The sequence below is a fragment of the Eulemur rufifrons genome, chromosome 6 (assembly GCF_041146395.1).
Source record: "Eulemur rufifrons isolate Redbay chromosome 6, OSU_ERuf_1, whole genome shotgun sequence".
NCBI lineage: Eukaryota > Metazoa > Chordata > Mammalia > Primates > Lemuridae > Eulemur > Eulemur rufifrons.
The window spans coordinates 19,021,570-19,048,930 of record NC_090988.1 but is presented as its reverse complement, the minus strand read 5'-3'; positions in this window follow the sequence as shown (position 1 = coordinate 19,048,930).

Below are 27,361 nucleotides of genomic sequence, written 5' to 3'. Positions count from 1 at the left end.
CATCCTCAAAACCATCGTATCAGGCAAATGCAATTTAAGCCCATTTTAAAGATGAAGAAACTGAGTCTCAGAGAAGTCAGGTGATGTGTTAAATTTGTGCAACTACTAAATGTCAAATTATTTGTCTGTCTGACCCCAGGGCCAGCATTGGTACCATTTTTCTCTCCTGCCTCTTAATATAAGTGAATTTTCACAGCAGATGAGTAAATTTTCTCCTTTGTCTAGTGTTTTGGTTCACAATTCTTCTTTGCTGGTTTGTCTTGCTTCCACAATATGCCAAAACTGAGTGGTTCCCTTCAGTGCCCATGGCTTCTTGTGAAGGATGACTTTCTGTATATTCCTCAAATCAACCCTTACTCCAGGTATTCTTGGAATTCCTCCTCCCTTCTCACTGGCTTTCCTGATTTCAGCTTGCTCCCTTACAAGCCATCTTTGTGCTGTTACACCACAGCCTTTCCAAACATACGTGCCCTTCCCTTGCTTAAATGCCTTCGGGGCCTCCCCAGGCCCTGCTGAGTAGACCACGCTCTCCAGCGTGCCATTCATAGTACTTCATTGCCTACCTCCAACCCACCCCTCCAAATTCATTTCTTCCTCTCCCTGCCTTGTCTCCTCTGCTTTGGAATCCTGGATGGAACCTGCAGCCTTCGTAGCAAGGATTGTGTCTTGTTTCTCTTTGTGTCCCTGGTGCCTGACGCCATTCTTGGCACATGGTAGCTGTTGAGAACATGTTATTGAAGAAATGAATGATGGACGGGTACATAGATCATTTCCAAATCCTGCTTAGTGAACATTTCCTGAAGGGTAGCTTCCAAAAATTATGGATTCACTTTATTACTGTTCTGAGCACCCTGGTTTCAGATTTTAATAGCTAGGGCCTCCCATGCATCTTCGTCCCTGCTGGCTTTCCTAGGGAGTAGATAGCTGCAGCCCGTCTCACCAGGGCCAGCCCCCCATGGGCTGCACTTCCCTGTCCCAGGACACCTTCCGGTCCTCCTTTGCTTGGATTGCAGAAGGTCAGATTTGTAGTATGATGATGGCTTTTAAATTCTCAGTCATTGGCTTTTCCATGGAGCTCCCTCTCCCTGCCAGGAGCCCCCAGACTTCCCTCCCCATTCCTTCCAGATCCGCTTAGACATTTTGTCATGGGTTGCGTCGGGGGAAGAAGCAGAGAAATGCTGGTGCAGCAAAGGGTGGAGAGCGGGCATGTTAACATCACATGGCCTCTTCAGAGTCTGAGAGCAAGTGCCTTATCTAGACACAAAGTGGCAAGGGCAGCTCTAACACAGAAGGTTTTGTGGAGCTGATTGCTCTTCATAATTACCTGGAATGCCTGTCTATCAGCCGGTCAGCACCTATCAGGACACCAGACCTTACTAGACTGGGGGTGGGGATGGAGGAGGGGGGCACCAAAGATATAAAAAGGGGTCCTACCCAAAGACTGCACTCTCCAAAGTGAAGACATCACAGCAGACCTGAGGCAGTGAGTAATGCAGTGAGTGTTATTTCAGGAAGGAATAATGAACTCTGACTCATGGAGTGTGCTCGAGCTGGGGTGTCCTGACAGGGAGTGGAGGCAGGCATGGGGGTAGCATGGAAGGGGCTTTCACGCAGCCAGGACATCTGCCTGACCGAGCCTTGGGGGAGCGCTGGTGACAGAAGGTTGACTTACACTATAATCACTGCTTTCTTTTATTATTTTATTTTTAATTGACAGATAATAATTGTACATATTCATGGGGTACATAGAGATGCTTCAATACATATAATGTATAGTGACCATATCAGGGTAATTAGTATATCCATCATCTCAGACACACCGTTTCTTTGTGTTGGGAACATTCAATGTCCTCCTTCTAGCTATCTGAAACCATATAATATATTATTGGTAACTATAGCCATCCTCAGTGGTATAGAACACTAGAACTTATTCTTCTTCAGGAACAGCTTTCTAATTCCTCTCTGATAGACGGTTTTATCTGGCCTCATTGCCTAAAATGCAGCCTCAGAATCCTCTGAACGCAGCCTCTCAGGTATCACTGGCAGTCATTGTGAATTCCAACCTGAAATCCAACTTCTTCGCAATTCTCGAACCCATAGCAACAAGAGCAGAAGGGAAAGGGAGAATTTGGAAGTAATCTCACAGGGGGGATAAAGGCAAGTGTGAAGGTGCCTTTGGGAGGTGAAGGAGTAGATAAAACAGACCACTGCATCTTTTATGCCCCAAGTACTTGGTACATTTGCCAACTAAAATGTTGTAACTGTTTATTTTATGTATTCATTTGCTATCTCATTTAACCCTAAGTCCTTTGAGAGCTGGGAGTGTCTTATTTCCCTTCTCTCCCCAGCATTTAGCACAATGTCAGTATCAACAGATAATAAATATGTATTGAATGAATGAAGGAAGGAATAAGGGAACAATGAATAATTGATGGTCCTGAAAAAAATGGTGATATGACAGACAGAGATGGAAGATCAGGAAGGAGAGCTAGAACAGGGTAGTAGAAAGTTGTATAAAAGCAGGTTTCATCCCAATATGAGAAAGAATTGTATAGAGGCCAAGAGTGTCTAAAGATGAACTCTGCTTTTCCAGGTGTTGACAGTGACTATGAAGATAGCTTATTCCATTTATCTCACATCCATCTCATGCAACCCTCACCACAGCCTGGTGACATGGGAACAATTATCAGCCTCATTTTTTAGGTGAAAAAACGGAGTCCGAAAGAAGCTCCATAACTTGTCCAAGCAACAAAGCCGGTGAGCACTAGAGACAGCCTTTAAAACCCAGGCTGGCCTGATTGCAGGACCTCACGGCATCCACAGCCCTCAAAGAGCCAATGTAAGTCCCTGGGGTGCATATTTGTGGGCTCCACGTCACTAGCCCTCGCTCCTCGTCCTGGTGCTGTGTTGCTCTCGCTCCATAAACAGCCTCCTACTTTAGACTCCCTCTTCGGAGACCAGCCCCTCCCAGGCGGGGAAGCACTTTTCTGGACTGGATGCTGGTGTCTCTCTGACCCATCCCTGAGGAAATGGGGGTGGAGCAGCAGAAGGTTTCTTTGCAGGCAGGCTTAGACCTCCGTGCCCTCTGCAGCCTGCTCTTCTAACACTGCTTACCCTCCTCCTTTGGGTGGCTTTCCAGGGCCAGCAAGGATTAAGCCCAAAGAAAAGTCGGGCCCTTGCCCAGCTCTGGGGAGGTAAGGTTTAAGCCCTTGGAATGTCCACCTGATAAGAATGTCTTTATTTTTACCTGCAGTTCTCGGGCCACTCAGTATCAGCTTGACCTCTGGAGGGGCTAGAGACTGAGGTCAGTCATGCAGGTGTTCTGTGCCCACGTGACCAACTCCCAGGGAAAACTAGATGCCGAGGCTCAGGTGAGCATCCCTGGCTGACAGTAATTTGTGCGTGTTGCCACATCGTTACTGACTCCACTGGGAGAGGACAGCTGGAAGCCCACACTGGGACTCCCCTGGACTCTGCCTGTGTACGTTTCCCATCGCTGATTTTCACCTGTATCCTTTTGCTGTAATAAACTGTACCTGTGAGTATAACAGTTTTGCTGAATTCTGTGAGTGCTTCTAGTAAATTGCTAGACCTGAGAGTGGTCTCGGAGACACCTGAACAGCAGTCTTCTGGATCCTCCTTGCTCCTGCCTGCTCTGTCTTATCACCTCCTGCTTCCAATCTGGGCCCTGGCTCTCTGCGAGTTCCCTGGCACCTGCCCCTTGGGCCTCTTGGCCTCCAAGTCTGCATTGCCCAGGGATGACACACGCAACATCCGTCAGCCCAGCCATGCCCATGGCCAGCCCTTGCTCCTGGAGAACCCCAGCCCAGCCAGAGCACTCAGCTCTTCCCTCCCCAGGGAAAGGGGGTCAGAGAGTGGCCCACCAAAGCCAAACAACTGCTTGGTAGAGATGACACAGAGACATCATCTCTAAATCATCTTAAAGCTACTCTCGAACCCTACAATGCTGATTCTTAGATGCGTCCATTTAGTTTGGACTCTTTGAGTTTGAGGCAATGACAGGATTTTCAAGTGGAAATGTCCTCTTGAGTACCCACCAAGGGGACTGGGTAGACAGATGTGGATGGGAGAACATTCTCGGGACTGGGCCCGCTTGGGAGGTGAGAGGCGAGCAGGGAGCTCGGACTGCAGGCAGACTCGAGAGTCCTGGAAACCAACTAGTCGGGCTGCTTTTCATAGCACAGCTTTGGTTTTCCAGAACTTGCTGGGGAAGGCACCCCTTTCCTGCCTGCCAACTTCTCTACCCCACCTGGCACCAAAGGGCCTAGCCTCCGAGACACAATTATGAAAGCTACGCAAGGATGCTAATTGCTATATCTGACCTCCCTTCAGATAACAAGGGAATCGCCCTCCCTAATTAGCCCTGCCGCCGGTAGACCAGCAAAGCCAAATGTTTATTATGGGATGAATGCACTTACTGTAAATTTTGACATATGCTGTAGAAAGATGTTGGATAAATAAGACTTCAGAGGCATGGGTTGTTTAAATAATGAATACCCACTGCTGCGGGTGATAAGGGTGGAGAGGAACAAGGCAAAACAGAAGCAAAGGATCCTGGAGCAGTGCTCAGAGCCAAGGAACAGACTCTGGGATGCAGGCCGGAAGGCCAGGGTGAAGAAAAGCATGTGTGCTGAGTGTCCAGGCCTCGCTCACTGGGACCCCGGCGCTCCTGTCTTCCTGGAAATGCCTTCCTTTCCCCACATCCACTCAAACCCATTCATAGTCCCTGGAGAAAGGATGACAAATTGTTTGCAAAACAACCATTTTCCATTTCTTGGGAAACAAAGACAAATGATTTATGAAACAGAGGCTGAGGAAAGATCAAGAGAAAAGTGTCACCCTCCCCCCAAAGACTCTAAAGCCAGTGTCTGTCTGCGTAGACCCTGTGTTTATAGTTGCTGATGTCTTGCTGCTTCCCAGGAAAGAGGGAGGTGAGCACATGGAAGCTGATTTTGAGCCTGGGCTTCCTGGGCTGGGCAAGATATGCAGAGGAAGTCATTCCTCCCAATCAGGGAGCCCCAGCTCACCATGTTCTAAGGCATTTAGGAAGGGAGAATGCTGGCTTCATGGTTTCTATTTGTCTCTGCAGGTCTAGTCCTGGTCAAGCAGACTACACACTATGGCAGACAGATACCTACCCCTGGCTTAGGAAAGACACCCCCAAACCCATCCTGCGGGGCTCAGGCCCGGATGGCTGTTCCATGAGCAGATCTCACAAGATGGCTGTTTCTTTCAGTTCGCTGGGTTCCATGCATTCAAGGAGTAAGACATCCTTTCATTTCAGTGAATGGAAGTTTGTCGAACAAGTATAGGCAGATGTCAGGGAGGCAGGGACTCCTGGCAACTGCATAAACAGCAGGGCTGCATGGAGACCATGCTTGTTTCAGACACGTGGCCCAGCCTTTGACCTCTGCTTGTCAAGTCTATCCCTCAGCTCTGGTCCTCTGCAAATAGGATGGCTCACGACCTCCATCTGTGCTTCTCTTCAGGATAAGCCCAAATCTCTGTGTCTTACAAAAAACAAAGGCTTAGTTCCACTCATGATGCACACCCCATATGGGTCAGCAGAGGCCTCTGCTCCACTTGCTCACTCAGGGACCTAGGCTCCAAAATTCGTCGTGGCAGAGAGGAGACAGCTGGAGGGCCATTCGTGGGCTCTTCTATGCTTCGGCCCAGCAATGACACATGGGCTGCTCACAATTCACGGACCTGACTAGTCCCATGGCTCCACCTCAGCACAAGGGGGCTGGGACACGTGGAGGAACTTGGGAGAGCAGCACCGTTTATGCCTCAGAGGGGCTAGCAGGGATTTGCATTCCTAGCAATGCCTTTGAGCCTCCCCTGCCTACCCTTCACTCCTCTGCACAGCACAGAATCAGATCTCAACAGCCCCCTCAATTTACAGGAGGAGAAACTGAGGCCAAGCCCCCTGCAGGCACCCCCATCAGCGGCTTTCCAGCCTCGTGTGGACCCTCCAGCGCTATTCCCTGTGGTTCCTCCTGGTTTGTTCGCTGACTCCCTCTCCCTTGTAATTTTTATTTCATTATTCTCCTCCCCTCATACGGAGGAACTTCCAAATGTCATTCTTTCTTTAGTTTTTCACCTCCGCAGAGCCCTCCTTTTCTTTGTCTCCCTCCCTCGGGCAGGCGCTTTCCCTGTGAAGGGCTCTTTTTTCCTCCTCCTACAGAGCACGCTGACCTTTTCCTCTTCTCCGTAGGACAAAGCCCAGCCTGGCGCGCTCCTAACGGGAATTGGCTCTAGAAGTTCCGGTAATTGCTCTGTCCTTGTTATTGAATCCGTGAAGCCGGTCTTGGCCAGGGCAGCCCCCTCCCTTTTACCCGCTCACTTGCTGGAATCAGGCTGCAGATGGGCTGCTAACGAGGTGACCAATTAACAAGCGCTAAATAACCCCAAAATGGTCTTTTTCTCCCTGGCCAGATTTTCAGGCCCCTTTGTTCCTCCTTGGGAATCTGTCCTCTGTGACAGGCCCACAATAGGGACTGTTCCCAAACCTGACCCTGTGAGAAGCTGACCCACTCAAGCCACGGTCACAAGACCCTGGTGCCCAACTCCTTTGCACTGGGGGGCATGGGAGCAAGGAGAATTCCTGCCTCCCAGGAATAATAACAAAACCACCCCACGTTAGTGACCACTTACCACGTGCTACATAATCCTCATGAAACCTTTCATTCACTATTTCTTCAAACAAACATGAATTGCATACTTGTGATGTGCCAGATGCTATACAGGGCAGGCAGTCTTGACCTTAGACTTGGGTGAAAGGGACACTCAACCCAAGGCTTCGTGCTTTGGAGCACCTTCCTGGGAATTTTCTAAGCCCCTCTCTGGTGCCTGGTCGTGTGGAGCTGGCAGTGGTGACCAAGGAGGGAACCCTGAGCCCCACAAAAGCCCTGTGCCTGCTTCTCCCCAGGCGCGCGCACGCACACACACACACACACACACACACACACACACAGAGAAAGTTGACCAGATGCCTATGGAATTTCTTACAAGAGTGTGGACTGGTGAGCAGACTGCTTCCTCTAGCCATGGCAGTGTTTCTTCCATGGGGGGTGGGGTCCCATGAAATATGGCCACCAGGATGGGAGCTGACATGCTGAATTTGGGTGACTGAAATTATTTATATAGACAGAGGCTCTACCAAAAAGAGTGCCCAGGACTCTACACATCCTACAGGTGGCCTTGACACTAGGGCTATCAGAATGAGCAAAGCAGACACAATGTCCGTCCCCATGGCAGTCATAGTTAAAAATATTAATCAAATGGGGATCAGAGACCAGAATAGAAGGTATCTGAGTGTCCACAAGAGGGGATCCGACCAATTGTGTGAGGAAGATGCTATTATCAGCTCCATTTTACAAATGGAGAAACTGAGGCACAAAGATGTTGGATTCCTGCCTGATGGCCTGCTGCTAATAGAACCAGAAAAAGACTGAGGAACTCACTTCCTTTGAGTCCCAAGGAGTGTAGGACTTCCACCATCTGCTTGAGCTGAAGGAGGAAAACTCTGGCCTAGAAGCAGGGAGCTGATAGTGGTGAGGACGATTTCACCAGCAAGTGAGAGAAAACCCAGCACAAACTGACTCACACAAAAAACGGGGACTGAGATTAATTGGCTCTTAAGGGGTCCAGGAGTGTCTATCTTCAGGTTTGGCTGGATGGCGGTGCTTAGACAATATCCTCAAGAATCGGTCCCTCCCCTCTATTCACTATCTTTTTTTAAATCGGGGTTTAATTTACATTCAGTAAAATGCACAGATCTTAAGAGCACAGTTCAGTGAATTTCTACACACAAAATCACCACCCGGATCAAGCTGTGGAATTCCCTGCACCCCGTAAGGTTTCCCTTGGCCTCACTGTAGACAGCAAGCCCTTCAGGTTAGCCACTATGCTGACTTCCGTTACCCTTATTTGGTCTTTCCTACCCTGGTTTCGTACAAGTGGAATCCTAAGGTGGCAGGTACCCTCGTGGGCTGCCTGTGCTCCATGGGGACCGTGACTGTGAAATGCATTCTCCTTGTGTGTAACAGAGTCCGTTCTTTTCATTTCTGTGTAGTATTCTATTCTATGAATGTACCACAAGCTACTGTTGATGGGCACGTAGGTGGCTTCCAATTTCGGCTATTGTGGACAAAGCTGCAGTGTGCATGTCTTTTGGTAGATCCAAGAGTAGAGCTGCTGAGAAATAGAGTGTACGTTTGGCCTGAGCGGTACTTCCAAAGGGTTTTCTGAAGCAGTTATCCCGGTTGACACCCTCACTCGCATTTGTCAGTTGCATTATGTGTCCTTTGGTTCCTGATTTGTAGACGTTCTTTGTATATTCTGAATATTACAGTCCTTTTTCTGATATGAGTTGAAAATATCTTGTCCTAATCTGTACCTTGCTGCTTCTCTCTCTTCATGGAGTCTTTTTCTGAGTAGAAGTTCTTAATTTAATAAAGCCTGATTTCACACCTGTCATGTCTTTAGTCCTGTGTCTGTGCATGTGTGTACATGCATGCAGAGCCTGATGAAGAAAACTCAGGCCACCCCAAAGCCATGAATATATTCTCCTTTGTTTTCTTCTAGAAACTTCATTGTTTTAGCTTTATGTTTAGATCTATGATCCTTCATGCATTAATTTTTGTGAATGGTGTGAGGCGGAGGTTAGGGTTCATTTTTTTTTTCCACATGAATATCCAATTAACCCAGTACCGTCTATTAAAAAGTACATCATTTCCCCTCCCGAACTGCAGTGAAGCATTTGTTGTAAATTGGGTGGTGGTACTCCACTATTCTTTCCCCTTTCTTAGCCACTTTGCGTGGTGGCAAGGTTGTCCACCTGTGGCCCCAGGCTTACAACTAAGCAACTTAGCAGCCACAGGTTAGGAGCACGCCACTTTCCCATCAGTCGTCCCAGCACTGCACTTGGCTTTCCGTGCTAATCCTGGGATCAATCCCTGGGATCACATGCTGATTGGCCAGTGTTAGGTCAGAGGCCCGCCCCTGAACGCCGGGTGGATGGCTCAGAGAGAATCCCCACCCAAACCTCTGGACCGGGGGAAGAAAGCTGTGGCCCTTCAAGGCAAACTTGAGATGCCGTTACCAAAAGAAATGGAAAGGGATGCTGAGATGAGCAAGACAAAAACTACTTAGAGAGACCCTATGACCACCAAAGGGGCTCTGGGTCTACCGAGTTGTCATTCTCCTGCACTAACTTAATCGTGGTGCATGCTTGGGCACCAGGGACTGCACAAGGCTCTGCAGGTGGTATAGAGCTGCTTTTGGATTTTGTGCACACTCCACCTCTGGTGACAGATAACATTAAGGAAACCTGAAGAATGATCCAGCATCACTGATTGCTTGGGTTATCAAGGGAACCCTGGCCAGTGCTGGGCACCCGTGAGCTGCTACTGCCAGGCTACCCAGGGAAAGCAGATCTGCAGAGTTTCACATCATGCTTCATTTCACCAGGTGTGATTTCCAATGAGACATCGCTCCACTGGGGACTAATGATGCGGGAGAGTTGAGCAGGGAGGCTGTGATTTCCAATATGCACCAGCCAGTCATTACTGGCAGGAAATGGATTTTTGCTGGGTAATCAAAGTCAAATCCCTCACTTCTCCCACCCATAAGACCCCCACCACCGCCAGCCCCCATCGCACACAGGTGACCTCACTGTGCCCTGTTCCTTGGGTCCTCAGTGAACCCAAGTCCAAGCCAGGCTCCCTGCCGTTCCCCCTTCCCCTCCCAAGTAGACTAGACATCATCCTCTCCCAGGATACCTGGTTCCCGGTGGGGAGCAGTGGAGGGGCTGTGCAGAAGGACAGGGAAGTAGGAGGGGTGCGGTCGCAGGAGGGAGGTCTTCACCTGGTGGGGAGTGCAGGAGAAATAAAGCAACAATGTCAGAGGTTTAATCAACCTTTGAAGACTTCACAGTGTTTGGACAGAAGTGTGTGAATAATATTCATTTGGATTGGCACCTGTGCACACCACTGAAAGGAAAATAGCATTTTGTCGCGGCTGTGATGAGGAGCAAGCAGTCTGGGGAGACAGGCTGCACATCTCCTGGAAGCTGTGAAGGTGGGTTTTTTTTCCCTTTTGTTTCCGGCTCAGTGTGACCCTGTGACTCCTTGAAAATCCAGTGGCCCAGAGTCAATGCTTGACATTGCTTTTTCAGCTTCTCCAGACAGAGCGGGAGCAAGAACATACTTGGCAAGGGCACTCAGCCAGGCTGTGAGAGGCCGGGTTTCAGGTCCTGGCCCCACCTCTGGCCCGGTGGGTGGCCCTGGACAAGTGGGATTATGCCTCTGGGCCTCTGGCCTTCCTTACTTCCCAGTTTACTGTGAGGATCATAGTAGGAGGGTGACCCTGAAAGTCTAGAGGGTTCTTTGAGGGGGATGACTTTCCCCTCCTCCTGAAGGATGCCTGAACCTACAAGACAGTGGCCTTGAATGCCTCCAGAGCCCAGCACCTTCCACGTCTCCTCCCCTTTTATTTCTCAGCGTGAGCACGACCTCCCCATCCCTCTCCTACCTCTCCCTGACCCAGGACAGTCGGGTCTCATGGGTAAAGAAGACTCTCTGTACCCCAACCACAGGCACTGCTGGAAGTTGGGTGTTGTCAGCCTTTGCTCTGGGCTCCCAGCCCAAGTCCCCAGGCACAATGGCTCTGACAATCGGGCCTGTACCTGCACTGCCCCCAGCACCCCAGCCTCCTGGGGATCAGAGCCCTGCCTGCCTCCCTTGTTGAGAGACTCTCACCCACCATGGCCCCTAGGCTGCCTTGACAAGAGGCCCTGGCGCTGAGCACTCCGGGTGCTCCAGGCCACCCAGGCCAGGCTCTCCTGAGCCTTCCCTCCCCCTCTCCATCAGGGCTCTCTCTCCTCTTTCCCGGGGTCTTCCCTGCCCTGGTCTCTTCCAGCCACTGCCCTGTTGGAAACCCTCCCCCGCACCCTATACCTCTGTTCCCACCCCTTTCCTTCTCTCTCCTTTTCTTTCTTCCTCTCTCCCCTTTCCTTCCCTTCTCTCTGCTTTTTCTTGTCCTCCCACTCCTTCTCCTTTCATCTCCACTCCTCACGCCTCCTTTCTTCCCCAGATCTCCTCTTTTCCATCTTCCAACACAACAATTCCCAGGGAGCAAGCTGAGTCCCTCCTCCCAGCCAGCCTCCTACATGATTCTAGTGTTGGACTTTCTGAACTATTGCTGCTAGGTATTCCCTAAACACACATCTCTTTTTTTTTTTTTCATTTTTATACTTTTATTTATTTAAATTTCAGAATATTATGGGGGTACAAACATTTTGGTTACATATAATGCCCATTCCTCACCCAAGCCAGAGCTACAAGTGTGCCCTTCCCCCATACAGTGCGCTCCGCACCCAATAGTTGTGAGTTTACCCACCCCCCACCCCCTCCCACCCATCCGGCACCCGATGAATATTACTTCCATAAGAGCACCTTAGTGTTGATCCGTTACTACCAGTTTGATGGCGATTACATGTGGTGCTTGTTTTTTCATCCTTGTGATACCTCACTTTGAAGGATGGGCTCTAGCTCTATCCAGGATAATATAAGAGGTGCTTCATCACCATTGTTTCTTGTGGTTGAGTAGTACTCGGTGGTCTACATATACCACATTTTATTAATCCACTCGTATTGACACATCTTACACCATCCATGTGGGATCCACTACCCGCCAGGAGGTCACACAATTGGTGGGGACACATGGCCCATGCACAGCATAAATGGGCCAGCCCACCACACTGGTCACACAGGATGGGACTGTCACCAGCACCATTCTCTTCCTGTGGGCAACAAAGCGGAGCCACTGAGATTTGGAGTAGAAGGGCCCTTAGGTATCACCTGGGTCCTCAATCCATTGCAATCCCTATCAATACCAATAATACAGGTTGTTTGCTATTTGAAATAATATAATATTAGATATTAATGCCTAATACTAAATATTAGTATCCATATTATAGTATCACGTACCATACTGCAGTGTGGAGTAGTGTCTATATTATAGTATTAGATAATATCTAATATTAGATATTAATGTCTACCTAGAGAAAGAACTAAACTAGAAGAGCCACAGAAACTCTAAACAAAAAGGACAAGAGGGAGAACCTACTCTACAAAGTATTAAAACTAGTTTAAAACTGTCATAATTAAAACAGCCCATTACTGGTGAGGGAAGGGAGAGACAGTCCAACGGAAAATAATAGAAACCAGAAATGGGCCTAAATGCAAAACATAATTTAGCCTGTGACAGAGGAGGCATTTTAAATCAATGGGAGGAAAGTCTGACCTAATAAATGATATTGGGGTAATTGTTTAACTCTGTGCTGTCCAGTGTGGTAACCACTAGCCGTGTGTGACTATTGTGCACTTGAAATGCAGTCCAAAATATACGCTGGATTTTAAAGACTTGGCATGAAAAAAGGTAAAAAAAAAAAACTCAATAATTTGTGTACAGGTTACATATCGGAATGATATTTTGGATATGGCAGATTAAACAATATATTATAATTACTTCTGTTTCTTTCTACTTTTTTAATGTGGCTAGTAGAAAATTTTAAATTACATATGTGGCTCACATTATATTTCTTTTGGATAGCACTTGTCTCACCATTTGTAAAAGGTAAAATTGGATCCTTATCTCACCCCTTATACCAAAAATAAAATCCAAATAGATCAATTATTTTAACGTAAAATATGATACCCTGGAAGAAAATATGATAATTTATTTCATGACTTTATTTTATAACCCTGGAGTACAGAAGATCTTTGAAAGCATGACAAAACTACAAAGCTATCTTCTTAAAAGATTGATAAATTTAATGTCATAAGATGTAAAATTGTCTATACATAAAGAGATCTTTAAGAATGTCAAAAGATAACAAGTTTAACAGGAAACATATTTGTAACATATAACATATAGTAAAAAGTGCATTACTTAAAATAAAAAAAGCTCTTAAACCAATTTTAAAAAATAAAAAATGAACAACCCTATAGAATTGGCAAAGGATATCAATTAACTATTCAAAGAAGAAAAAGGAATTAAAAATCATCAATGCATGTATAAAAAAATGCTCAACCACACAAAGAAATGAAAACTTAAAAACAGGACACCATTTTTTTTCTAGCAGATTTATAAAACTTAAAAGATCCTGAAGGTAGAAGGACACTAGCCCTCTCATTGTGGGGGTACAAATGTGTGCCACCTCTTTAAAAGACAACTGTGGCAGTAACTATCAAAATTTTAAATGCATATATCCTTTGATCCAGGTATTCTAATTCTAGGAATTTGGCCTACAAATACACTTGTACAAGAAGGCATAAATAAATGTACAAAAATGGTCAATGAGGTATTACGATAACAAAAAAGCAACCAACCAATCAACCTAGGAACAACTTAAACATTTGTCTATGGTGACTGGGGAAATCCATGTTGATACAGCCATGCCGTGGAATACTATGCAGCAGCCATTAAAAAACAAGGTGAACTTATGTATGTTGGTATGGAAACATTTCCAATCTGTATCAGTAAGTGAAAAATAAAATTATAAAAAGTTAAATATAATTCTATGTGTAATTTTATAAAGATATAATTATATATGTTGTGATCATATAAAGCATTTCTGGAAGGATCAATTATTTGTTGAAGGTAGTTGCCTCTCAGTGGTGAGAAGAACTCAACAGTAGGGAAGGAAATTGTTTTATTTCTGTTTTTATCCTTTTGGGCTATTTGCACTCTCTTAAAAAACCATATTTTGAAAAGATGTTCAAAACATTAGAGAAATGTAAATCAAAACTTCAGTGAGTTACCACCTCCTACCCACTAGCATGGCTACTATCCAAAAAAAAAAAAAATATATATATATATATATATATGTATAACAAGTGTTGATGAGGAAGTGGAGAAATTGGAACGCTTGTGCACTGTTGGTAGGTGTGCAGAATGGTACAGCATTGTGCAAAACAGTATGCTGCTTTCTCAAAAATTAAAGATAAAATTACCATACAATTCTGGGTATATATCCAAAAGAATTGAAAGAAAGCAGGGTCTTACAGCTTGCATACCCATGTTCACAGCACCATCATTCACAACAGTTAAAAGGTGGGAGGAAAGCAAGTGTCCATCAACAAAGGAATGGATAAGCAAAATGTGACATATACATACAATGAAATATTATCCAACCTTAAAAAGAATGGAAATTCTGACACACGCTACAACACGAAGGAACCTTAAGAACATTATGCTAAGAGAAAAAAGACACATATTGTGTGATTCCACTTATATGAGGTACCTAGAGAAGTCAAAATTATAGAGACAGAAAGCAGAGTGGTGGTTGCCGGGGCTGGGAGCAGGGGGAAGGGGAGTTATTGTTTCATGGCTACAGAGATTCAGTTTTATAAGATGAAGAGTTAAGACGTGGATATTGTGACGTGTTGCATAACATTGTGAGTATATTTCATACCACTGAACTGTGCACTTAAAAATTGTTAAGATTATAAATTTTATGTTATGTATATTTTGTGTATACTTTACCATAATAAAAATAATTGAAAACAAGTTCATCTACCACTTACCATTTTCGAAATACAGTTTTAAAAATTGCCTAGTCTAACCATTTATTTTCGAAAAGAAAATTGAGACCCAAGAAGGGATGTGCTGTGGTCTTGATTAAAAAAGTATTCCAAAATTTAGCAGCATGAAACAACGGTTTTATAGTATTTGTAATTTTGCAGGTTGGAAACTTGAGAGGGGCCCAGTGGGGCAGCTGTCGCTTGGCTGTCGCTTGGCTGTCTCAGTCACAGGTAGGCTGGAGTTGCTATCATCTGAAGGCTGGGCGGGGCTGGACGGCCCATGGGGCTCACTCCTCCACCTGGGAGCCCAGTGAGGCTGTGGCCTGGAACAGGATCACATCTCCAGCATGGCGGTCTCGGAGGTGATTGGATTTCCTACATAAGAAAATGGTTTCCCCCAAAGAGAACAGCCCAAGAAAATGAGGCAAAAATTGCATGACTTTTTTCTGACCTAGCCTTGAAAGTCACACGGCATCAATGCCACCATTCTGTATCAGTCAAAAGAGTCACAAACCCACCTAGATTCAAGAGGAGAGGACATAGATCTACCACCACCACCTCCGGTGCCTCATTGGAATGAGTGTTAAAAAGTTATGTGACTATGTTTGAAAATCACTGCAGAAAGTAACTTGCCCAACATAACAGAAAGTGGTAGAGGTCAAACGGACAGCCCTTGAGCTTATTCAGATGTGAGTTTTCTACCTCCCCTACCTGCCTCCAACCTAATGGACTCGCCTCCCCAGCAACTAAGCTCATCTAGGTCCAAGAGCTGGGTTCAGGCTGCCATAGCTCTTCCTCGGTTCCTCTTTCAGAAAGGTCCAAAATGAGACTTTGGCCCCATTGTGTGCAAATCTCTAATTGTTCTCTGGAGGTGTCCTCTGGGCAGACACCGAGGAGCAGCTGGGCTTGCAAGGGCCACCTACTGTCGCCTATTTATTAGTCCAACTGAGTGAAGCTGGGGGCCGCCTGGGCCTTCTCCTGGGGTGGCTGCTGGTGGTCACTTAGTCACGGAGCCAGTTCCCGCCTCCCCTCTCTGTTCCCTCTCCCCTGCTCACTCTCTGCTCCCCTCTTCTCCTTCCTCTTCAAGAGCCTTTGACAGAAATTGTCAGGGAGTTGATCAGATTTATTCAATTTAGACTTAACAGACCTGGGACTCCTATTTCTCCTCCAGGTTCATAAGGTTTTTGATTCCATTTACAGGTTTATTCATTTATCAGATATCCGTTTCAATTCGCTTTAAACACGGGGCACAAGAGATGAGCTCAGGGGAGATGCGCATCGTCTATGGCTTGGGCTCCTTGGAGAGCCCTTGGGCTGCCCCATCCCACGAGGGCTGTGGTGCCAGGTGGGAAGTGCTTTAAAGGGACAGGACACTGCGTCGGCTTATTCTGGGCAGGGTGGGGCTTTCAGGCCTGCCACCTCTTTCCTAGATGGCTTGGAGCCCTCTGGGGTTCCCATGGGATCCCCCAGACTGGACCGTGCTTCCCTTTTCTGACTTAGCAAATGCTACCTGTGCTACCTTTCCAGATTGGGAGCTTCCTCCCATTCTCATTTCTTGGGGCCGAAAGTGAAGCCCCCAGTGGTGTCTTCTCTCATTCTCCCAGACATAAAGAATCCCAGCCTTCAGCCTCTGCCCACCTGCCACCCATCACCCCGCTGTTAGGTCCAGAGCCACGAGAGAGACACACGAAGCCTCATCTGCACCCAGATGCTCAAAATAAACAGCCTTTTGCTACACATGAGGCTTTGTGTGTCTCTCTCTTGGCTCTGGACCTAACACCTGCCCTCCCTATATCTCCAGGAAAGGACTCTGCCCAGACCCTCCTAGAATTTAGGAGCCTCCCAAGCCTCCAAAGAGAGGCAATAGGAAAAGCAGTTGCTTGTGAGACCCCTTTTAGTCCCCACAGGGAAGGCCCATCACCCTACAAAGCCATCTCCCCCAGGACCCAGAACCCCCCCAACACACACTGTCAGGAAGCCCCTTGGCACATCTAATCTCCACCCTCCTGCAGTAATTTAAGCCCATTTCAGTCTCTATTTGCCATCTGTCCATCATACTCTGAAAGGAAAAAAAACCTCAGTTATTTAAAAAGCATTATTAAGCCTCTCTCAGTCTTGTTACTCTGATTAATTCCCCCACAAAAGATGTGCCAGATTCTTCAGCATCCCTCTGATGAACATATGTCTTCTTTTCCCTGTCCAATCTCCTACCACAAAATGACAGAAACAAACCCTGCCACCCCCACCCCTGCTATGCAGACTGGGCCCAACCAGTCTCCCGCTCCCACCCGGGCCTCTACTTCTGGGGTGGGTAAGGCAGAGAGCGGCACCCCAGGACCCATGGCCCTGGAGGTGGGGTGCAGGGAAGAGGCGTGCAGTAGGGGTGGCGTGGGGGTGGCTGGCAGAGCCGAGGCAGCCCTGTGCAGCTGTAGGGTGATGCCCCGGCCAGGCTGCTGCTACCAAGCAATGCTCGTCTCCCCGACTTCTGCTCCCTGGACCACCCTGGTATCTGAGTATTCCTCAGCCCCTGACATCCCTCCAAAAATCTCTTCTTTTTGTTTACTCCACCCTGAGCCAGTTCTTCCTATCTGCAACCAAGGACTTGCCCCTCCAGAGAACAGGAGACCAGGCCATTCTATCCCTAGGACCTGAGCAAGCAGGGGACAGACTGCCCCAAGGTCCCCAGCCTGCCCCAGAGCAGCTCTCCTGCCACCCTGGGCACAGACTGGCAGGCGTGGGCACCCGAGGCCAGCACCCCACTCAGCTGCCCAGACAACTCCATTATCATTCCTAATCCAGCTGCTGGAGAGTGACATTGTGACCTCACTTGTGAGGGGCCTGGGGCTTGAAGAGTCTCAGATTTTTTGACAAGATGACATGTACAGAGAGAAAACAGCTACAGTGCTTCCCCCTGCAACCTTGAACTTGCCTCATTCTCTCTCTCTCTCTCTCTCTCCTCAGAACAGAGACAGGCAAAGCCCCAAATCCAGGTAAGAGCTTAAAAGCTTGTGGGAGGTCAACAATGCCAAGCTTCTGCTGCCATCTGACGTGGCCTCAGGCAGGTCCCTTAACCTCTCCCAGCTCCAGTCTTCCTGGCTGAAAGGCCGAGAGGGGGACCCTCCTTCATCTTTTCCATCTGTGAGGCAAGGCCGTGTTCGAGGAAGACGCTGCGCTGTGCTGAATGCCGTGTACAATAGACGGTGCACACAGCTGGCCCTCCTCGCTCACCGCTGCTGGAGAGCCTGGGTGTCCTTGGAGAGGCCGCACATGAAATGCAAACAACTGCTCCGTCTTGCTGACCTTCTTATGGAAACAGAGAAGACAAAAAAAATTTTTTTTTCTTCTTGTCCCTGAAGCAATATATATGTGAACCCAGAAAAAAATTTGTGATGTGACTATTTCTCCTTTGAGAGAGCTTGTTCCAGAGAGACCAAGAAAACAGAAAGAAAAGGGGAGAGCGGACCACAAGAAGAACTTTCTGGAAAGCAACATTTCAAAAAAATGGAGAGGACATATCCGATTGGAATCAAGAGGTGCACTAACTAATTTCGTGACCATAAGCGAGTCATTTAACCTCTCTGGCCCTCGGTTTACACAGCTGCAAAATCGGCACAATAGATTTGCCGTCTGACTTTCACAGCGTTAGGAGGGGGGTTCTCTGGGCAGACTGTGCTTCCTTCGTCTCTGTGAAACCCTCTTCACACCCCGCAGTGCCCGTCAGAGCCACTTGCCCTTTGTGGATGTTCGATATGTATGCATATATTTATCTAGATCCTGCCTTGCTCTAAAAAGATCTGAAGGGCCTCATGTGTTCAATAAATGTGTACAATGAATGAATCAATTAATGGGCTAATGGATATGAAAGTATTTTGAAAAGTATAAGATGAAAGAGATTTTTTTTTTTAGCCCAGTCGTGACCCAGGAAGGCTGAATGGTAATTTCAAGGAGCAGAGACCCTCCCAGGAAGGAGGGGAGAATTTATCCGAGGACCAGGTGATGGGCCAGTTGATCTGTGAAGGTGATGCTGTTCAGCATGACTTTTTTTTAAAGGGATTCCAATTTCCAGGGTTTTTAAATGCAGCCCTGGGGTTCCTGGCAATCAGGCATAGATTTCTATAGGACCGTCAGCCTCCACACACAAGCCAAGACAAGGGGTTTCTCTAGATACCTTCTCACATCCACCTCAGGGCGTCCACGGGCCACCTCGTCCTCTCAGTTCCTTGTGCGGGTTGAGCCCACCCTGGTCTTGCTCCGAAATCCCAGAGTCACGACTGGTAGCTCTGCTCTGAGGAACTAGTTAGAGTCTGGACTCCGGAGACATGGGGCTGGGGACTGGGGGGTGGCTGTATGCAAAGCCCATGGAGCTGGGGTAGTGTTTAGCCAGGTCGGTCAGACACTGTGCCACAGCAGGGCACCGTAAATGACTTTATAGCTATTGTTCCTCAAATTGGACACCCCCTCGGAGCTCACACAATATGAGATGAAACAGTCTGCGGGAGGCTGCAAGGAAATGGAAGAGTGCTGGAAGGGAATGTGAAATCTCCCCACCCCGAGGGGAACGCTGCAGACACCACGCCCTCCTCCTCCTCCCTCACTCTATCGCCATCAGCTATTCTCCAGACATTTTTATCTGGACGGGTTCACGGTGTCTCCAGGATTGAAATGGACTACGTCCCCCGACACCTGCCCCCATAACTGGTGGGGTGAACCTGGCACTTTGAGAAGGAAGGAGGGGTTAATTAAGAGGAAAGGGAGGGTTGTTGCTGCGTGAAGCTATGTCTGAGTCTGTATCTACACGGGTGTATGTCTTTGCACACACAAACCAGCACCCATGTCTGTGTGTTTGTGAATTTGTACGTGTGCATTATATATGCATGCACATGCACACGCATATAAATGTGTGGAGTGCAGTGTGTGTGTGTGTGTGAGTGAGAGAGAGAGCGAGCGAGTATCCCTCCTAGTGCAATTCTGTCTGGGCTCTGCCTTGCGGCTCTGTGCCTTGTTACTGCGGTTCAGCCAGAGCCCAATCATTACCACCAGCTGGAGGCATCATTTGGTGTCATTTGGCTTTGTAGAGCTCCTGCGCCAGTGAGGAAACCCAGGAGGGGAGAGATGTCTTAGAAAAGAATACAAGTGAGAGAGAAACAAAGAGCAGAGGAGGCCGAGGGAGGGATGGAAATGCAGGCTTTCTGAGGAGAGACAGAGACAGAGAAATGTGTGCGGGTGATACTGCAGGTAAACTGAGGCAGGCCTCCTCTCCAAATGAAGGTAATTCACTTCTGAGCAGGGTGCAGAACAGTAAACTATAATTTAAACAAGAATCGAGACCTAATTTAAATCATCGGATCTACTGCAGAAAAAGGCAAACAGAACGACTATAATCTGCATGTGATTTAGAGCTTCCCCTCGGTGCCATTTCCGGGGCACCTAGGTGACTGTCAGAGGGGCTGGGAGCCTGGATCTGGGTCTTGGTCCTCCCGCTCTTCTGGGAGGCTTTGTAGGTGATGCAGCTGCCGGCCCTGTGTCCAGGCACCTGCTATTTCTGACCTTCTTCCCCACCTAGGCAGGGGAGGCCGAGAGCAGGGGGTTGGGGGGGAGATTTGGGGAGGAGGCTGACCTTAGGACAAAGTAAGGCCTTTATCTCCTTTAAAATAAAAGAGAATTTCTATTGTCTTTGAGCCGTTTTAAATCACACCTTCACACTTTGTATTTCACAAAACAGTGAATCTTTTGGAAAAGTTCTCTAGAATTTAACAGAAAGGCTGCTGGGGGAGAGGGATTCCCCCCGAGGGGACATTCAGGGTTGAATCCAACCAGCTCCACCTTTAGCTTTGCTTTGGACCTGCCTGTGTGGGGGGGGCTTGAAGGAGGTGAGGGTGGGAACATGACAGTCGCCACACTCTGTAGGCAGAACTCAGTCTTTAAAGGGATGTGAGCCTCTCCTTCGTGACCTCTGGGTTTCAGGCTACTGGATTCTCTCCCTACCTTCGAGTCTACCCCAGCCCCACCCCTGTATCGTCCTCGCTTCCTGGCATGAGTTAGGACAATGGAAGAGACTGGCTGAGTGGGGACTGGATGGAGGATGGACAGGCAGGAATTAGATAACCAGTCAAAGATCATTCACGGGGTGCAAAGGTCCCTGTGGTTTATCGGGGAGTCAGAGCTAGAAACAGTGTCTTCATTGCTCTAACTCCAGAAATCTCTCCTGCCTTTGTAAATTCTCAGTGATGGCGCCTTCATAACTGCCTCATTAACTTAGCCTTGACTGCCAGGAATTCTTAAGTCTCAGTTATCCGACACTGATGAAGACCCTTAGAAAGGACAGCTCTTTACCTCGGTGGTGTCGAACATCTGTGGAGCACTGAGATAAAACATGGAGCTAGACGTGGTCTTTTATGATATTTTCTAAACACTTAAGTCTGTTCTCACTTTCCTGTTTCTTTTTATTTAGAGCAACATGGAATACAGTCCTGCATTAAGAAGAGGAAAATTCATTGAAAATGCAGCAGTAGGGATTAAAGCATAGTCGAATAGGGAGAGCCGATGTGCACAAACTAGTTTGCACATAACTGGTGCCCTACAGGTGTTGAATAGGCAAATGAGTAAACATAACTCAGAAGAGGTAGTCAAGAAAACACACACACAATTTTTTGTATATTTTAAATGTACTAATGCTGCTGAACAGGTGAATGAACTGCAGGCTTTGTGCCTTAGACCAGGATAGCCATGTTCCTGACAAAAACACAGATACCCAGGCCCAAAGCCAAGCTAACAAAGTCAGCATCTAGCTGGTGAGGTAGGACCCAAGAAATGATGTTTTCCACCAGGCATCCCAGGAAGCTCTGATGAACAACCAGGTCTTGGGATTGTTGGGTTAGATGTCCTAGGTGCCATGTTAGGGCAGCCTAGGGAGGTTTAGCTCACCAGATGATGCAGATATTGCTGCAAGAGCACTGGATGGGGGACCCAGTTCACACCTGGCAGCCAGTTGTGTGTTCTTGGCATTGTGGTCTTCTGTAGACACTGAGAGCAGAACAAGTTTCCTTCCGTCACAGAACCCGTGCTTTTGTAGCAATTTGGGGAGAGAAGTAAGATGGGTTCAAAAGCACATCAGAGGCATCCTTGAGGAAAGGAGAACTTTCCCCCGGCCTCTCCACCTTCCCTGCCTACGTGGGGAAGAGGGTCAGAAGTAGCAGGTGCCTGGACACAGGGCCGGCAGCTGCATCACCTACAAAGCCTCCCGGAAGAGCGGGAGGACCAAGACCCAGATCCAGGGTCCCAGCCCCTCTGACAGTCACCTAGGTGCCCCGGAAATGGCACCGAGGGGAAGCTCTAAATCACGTGCAGATTATAGTCGTTCTGTTTGCCTTTTTCTGCAGTAGATCCGATGATTTAAATTAGGTCTCGATTCTTGTTTAAATTATAGTTTACTGTTCTGCACCCTGCTCAGAAGTGAATTACCTTAAGCAGCGGTATTAATAACATGGTTATAATTAAGCCTCATTACTGCAGGCAGTTTGCTGAAACAAATTGCTTCTTCATTATTATTATAGCACCTTTGGTAAAAAGACATTTCCCCAGAATGCGACCTTGATGCTTTATATAGTAAAAGCCGAGATATGATAGAGATGTGAGGATGAATTAGCATCTTTTGCCTTCTCTATCCGGCTCATTAGAAGGAAAGGAACGCAAGTCAAATCCAAACAGCCTTGATGGCAATTTTAATCTGTATGAAATGGATAATGAATAGTTTTGAACTTTCTGCGACATTTTTGTAATGGTGTTTTATTTATACGATGCTACTATTAAAACGAATAAATAAATAAAGAAATACAAGCCGAGGAGCAGAGACAAGAAAAGCCAGGGAGGTCTCACCAGACAGCCAATGGCATTAAACTTGAGCTTGTTATTATCAATTGGTTTGAGAGTTTCTGGCCCAGAGCCTGTTACACTGGGGGAGAGGAAAGGGGAGGACGGTCTGTCTATTTATTCTAATTCTGCTGCCTTACTCTGGCCCCGAGGCCTGGGAAAGGAAGGGGCCTGGAAGGAATGACCTAGAAACTTTGCCAGCCAAGTTTGAAAGGCATGCAAACTTCTGAGAATGTGTGGAGCCCTAGGAAATTTTGAATGCCCACGGGGGCTCTGCAAGCTTCGGCACTGCATGGCCCCTCCCACTTCTCGCTCAGCGTACTGAGAAGTACAGCTTTGCTGGCTATAGCACTGGCTTGGCTTGGTCATTTCCTGTTTTGCCTATTAATTACTCTTTCTGGTGATAATTAAAACCCTGAAAACTAATTCTGTTTGGTGATTTACTCTCTTTTTTGTAATTAGATGTGGTGATTAGAATGCACTTTGTACCACATTAGAGTATTCTTAGAAAGAGGCAAGCAAGAGGCTTACACCCCGGCAGGCATTGGCACACAGAGGAGCAGCCGCCTCCTGTGGGGCGAGCAGCTGAAGCCATGGCAGCCCAAGCCCCCCACTGCCCACCCCACCTCCTCGGGGCCCACCTGAGCTTCACGCACCAGGGGGCTGAGCTGAGCCCCTTGCTGCCTGCATCCTTTCTCTGCTGCCCGAGAGCCTGACAGGGTCTAATCCATCTCTCCTGACTTTATCTCCAGCTAGAGACTCTCTAGCCCCTGTAGTCAGCCGGGCCATAAAGACACTCTTTATTGGCATGCCATGTTTCTGTCACCCAGCCTGCCCCCAACAGAATGGGCAGCATAATCAGTAGAATAAATCCTCCCTTCTCTCCCTCTCTGTCTCTCTTCCTCTCTCTCTCTCTCTCTCTCTCTCCCTCCCCCAACCATTCCCCCCTCAGATCCCCAAAGGCAGAGAGTAGCCCTCACAAACCAACTGCCCATCTGGAGCCCTGGGACTGACCTCTGGGTGACAATTATCCTCCCAAGGAGCAGGCAGGGCTGCAGATGCCCTGTCCCATTCTGAGACTGTAAGATGCAGCTGATGAGAACGTGGACTTCTGGAATCAGGCACACCTGGGTCCGGATCCTAGCTCTACCAGTTACTAGCTGTGTGGTCTCAGGCAAGAGACTTAAGCACTCTGAGCCTCACATTCTTATCATTCCTAACCCACCAAGGTGTCCTAAGCCTTGGAAACAGTGACTCGCTCTGTTGCCCAGCTAGAGTGTAGTGGTGTCATCATAGCTCACTGCAACCTCAAAGTCCTGGGCTCAGGCAATCATCCTGTCTCAGCCTCCCAAGTAGCTGAGACTACAGGCACCCAGCTAATTTTTTCTACTTTTTGCAGAAAGGGGTCTCGCTCTAGCTCAGGCTGGTGTTGAACTCATGGCCTCAAGCAATCCTACCACCTCGGCCTCCAAGAGTGCTAGGATTACAAGTGTGAGCCACCATGCCTGGCCAAAGTTCTTGACCTCAGACAGCTTACAATCTCATAGTGGGGAGTATTTCTCCAGTTAGAGTTCAAGTCAGGAGGTGTGAGGAGCCAGAAATCCTCACCCAAGGTCAGGGATGGCTTCTCAGAGGCACCTGACGGGTAGGTAAAGTGCCTGTGGGTAAAGAAGAGAAGATAATCAGATACAGGGAAGGCCAGGAGAGCACAGACAGACCTGTCGGATGGCATCTTGCATCCTCGGGCAAGGGAGAGTTCAGCAGGTGGGCAGAACCCACTGAACCCAAGGTGTGCGGAGGGATGTCACAAGAGCTGAGACTTGAAAGGTAGGTTGAGGTCCCTTCCTAGATGACCTGAAAAAGCCATACCCAAAAGCTTGAACTTACTCTGCGGGCCTTTGAGAGTTGTCGAAGGATTTGGGGGAAAGTGAATGGTTCTGCTTATATTCTTTGGTTGCCCTGACAGCAGCGAGGGTAGAATGGAGGCCGGGAGCCCCGTCTGTGAACGGGTCCCCTTGTCTCAGCAGGAGGTCCTGAGGGCCTGAGCAAAGGTCAGAGCAGGCCGCACTTTGGAGTCCAAGTCCATGTAGGGACTGGCTATTCTGTTCTCCCTGTGATGTCTCTCAGCTCGGCCTGTTCCCCAGGATGAGGGGACAGAGACCCCACCACCCGCCTGCCTTGCCACTTTCAGACTAATACTCAGGAGACAGCCGGCACCTTCCATCCCACTCCCCACTGTCTTCCTCTTATCGGACCTGCCTTAGGACCCCCTCTGACCTGCCCACAGCAGACCTTTGGGGGATGTAGCCCAGCGCCTGGACACCGCCTGGACACTGACTGAGTTCTGACGCCCTTCTCAATGCCACCTTCGCAGCAGCTGGGCACGGGAACCACAACCTCCGGGGGTCCCCAGCTCCCTTCCATCCTTCCTCTCCTCCGTACCACAGCTCTGACCCCCAGCACGTCTGCTATCGGGGCATTTAGACTTTGGAGCCGTGGTTGCCTGCTCCTACTGCAGGGGCCTGGGTGGCATTTGCGGCAAAAAGCCACAAAGCCAAGAGCTGAACTTTCACAGCCCTTCAGTCTCTTGTCATTTCCCTACAAGGCAAAGAATTTTGAGTCCAGTTGAATGATGGCGAGGGTGCAATTAGAGCAAAGGTTACTGCAGAGAAGAGGCTTTGCCATTGTTAAGTGAAGACACAGGCTAGCCAGGGCCTCCAGGAACCTTTTCCTTGGGAGTTTAAACCCTTCATTGGCCAAGTTGCATAAAAGCCTGGAATACGCTCCTCACAGGCTTTAAAAAGTCTCTTGCAGGGAAGAATCAAGCCCAGCAACCTCCCTGACCCCATACCCCACCAGACCCCAGGAGCCACATACAGTCCAAACCAAGGGAGAGGGAACTAAGCAGAGAAGGGTGACCAGACGGTTCAGGACAGCCAGTTGGGTTTATCTCGGGAATGGTTGTACAATTTGCAGGAATCCCAAGCCCTGCATTTCTCATGTGTGGTACAGAGCATGAGCTGTGGGCAGTGGGGAAGGGAGAAGAAGGGGCAGCAGTGAATTGAGCCACCCAGATGGCTGCCTGGAGGCAGCTCTGGTCCATGATAGGGAGGAGGAGGAAGGCAGAACAATGACAACTGGAAATTCTGGTTTCCTCAGGGTAACCCTACTTGCATATAATGGAAGTATTAAATATATAATGACATGCCATTTAACATGCGTCTCATTGCATTTATACATGTGATAGAGAGACTTTGTGTTACAACACATTATTCCACTTAACGCTCTTTTTTTGTATTTATTTATGACTATGTTGCCCCAGACTCTGGGCTAGTACAGATCAGAAACTGTGTCATATTCATCTTTGAATCCCAGCATCTAGCACGGTGCAGACAGACATAGTAGGCTTCCAATTAATATTTATTGAATCTATCAATAAATAAACAGAAGAGAAAGAGAGAAAGAAAACATGCCAATCTGTTTGTGCATGTATTATGTACCAGGTAGTATGTAGGCATTTATTACGAATCTTACACTAATTCTATTAACTAGATAGCATCATCTTGTTAGTCTCAGGAGGAAATTAAGCTCCAAGAAGTTTAAGATGTTTGCCCAAATCACACGGGCATTTGAACTAGTATCCATTTGGCTCTGAAGTCCACTTTCGAGTTGTCTGTCCAAGATAGAAATCGTAATGAATGTTTTTCTGACTCCTGAGTGTCAGTTCCTCCTTCTTTTAGTAACAGTATCCCAAATTTTCTTTCTAGAGACATCTTTCCCTATCCTCAGTCCACATGCTTTGGGTGAAATTGACTCAGCTCCCAGCTTCAGGGGGTCTTGTGACTCAGGTGAACCTCTAGAGCATGTCTGTCCTGACCCAGTGTTTTGTTCAAGGACAGTCACCTAATCCAGGCAGAGCCAATGGACCACAATCAACACTTCACAAGAGAACTGTTGAGAGAGGGGCTATGTGCTGATATTCAGTGTTGTCTCCACCCTTTTCAGCTCTTCCCTGGTACATAGGGCAGAAACCCAGGAAATTATCTTTCCCAGACTGCCTGGCCAGCCAGGTCCCTGCAAGAGTCCGCCAAGGAAAGGTGCTTATACACGACGTGAAAGGTGGAAGAGAAGGACAAGCCGTGTTTTCTCCAGCTACATGGAGACGTGCAGGCTTGCAGGCATCCTTCTGTGGATCATTCACTTGGGCATTACAGGCACCTGACACCACTCGGGGCAGCTTCCTTGAGATTCTGACATTCCAGATTTCCTGGTGGTTAGCAGCTACCCTCCTGGTCTTTGCTCCCCCAGTCCTTCCAAGGACTGCGTCAGTTTAACTACCCACATTGGATGCTATCCTCCTGCGTGTACCTAACGCGGCTCTGGTCTTATGACCAAACCTTGAGGATACGTTCAGGGGTGCTCTTCTGCTGTCACCAGGACTGCTAGCTGCAGGGAAGATTTTGTCCTGGCCTTGCTGGACAGCAGCTGGGGAACCAGAAAATGAAGCTCTGGAAGGCAGAGCAGAGATGGAAATGGACTGAGACATGGTAACATCTTTTGAGCCCCCGAATCCAACTTTGCCTAGAGTCAATGCTAGCCCAGGAAGTCTCGGTGCCCAAGTCTAACTGGATTCCCTGTTGCAATCATTTAAACCCATTTCCTCTTGCGTTTGGCCAGGGCTTTCTGCAGCTGAAGATTCTGCCTGCATCAGCCTTCAGGTTTCAGCATTCTGGCAGCTCCTCAGTCTTCTCTGTAGATGCTCTTTCCAGCTTCGAGTCACCTCGTAAGCTCCTCCCTGGACCGTCTGAAGCTTCTCCAAATCCCAAAGATCCAAGGGCAACAGTTCTTTAACTAGAACCCTGCAGGCCTTGCGTCCCAGC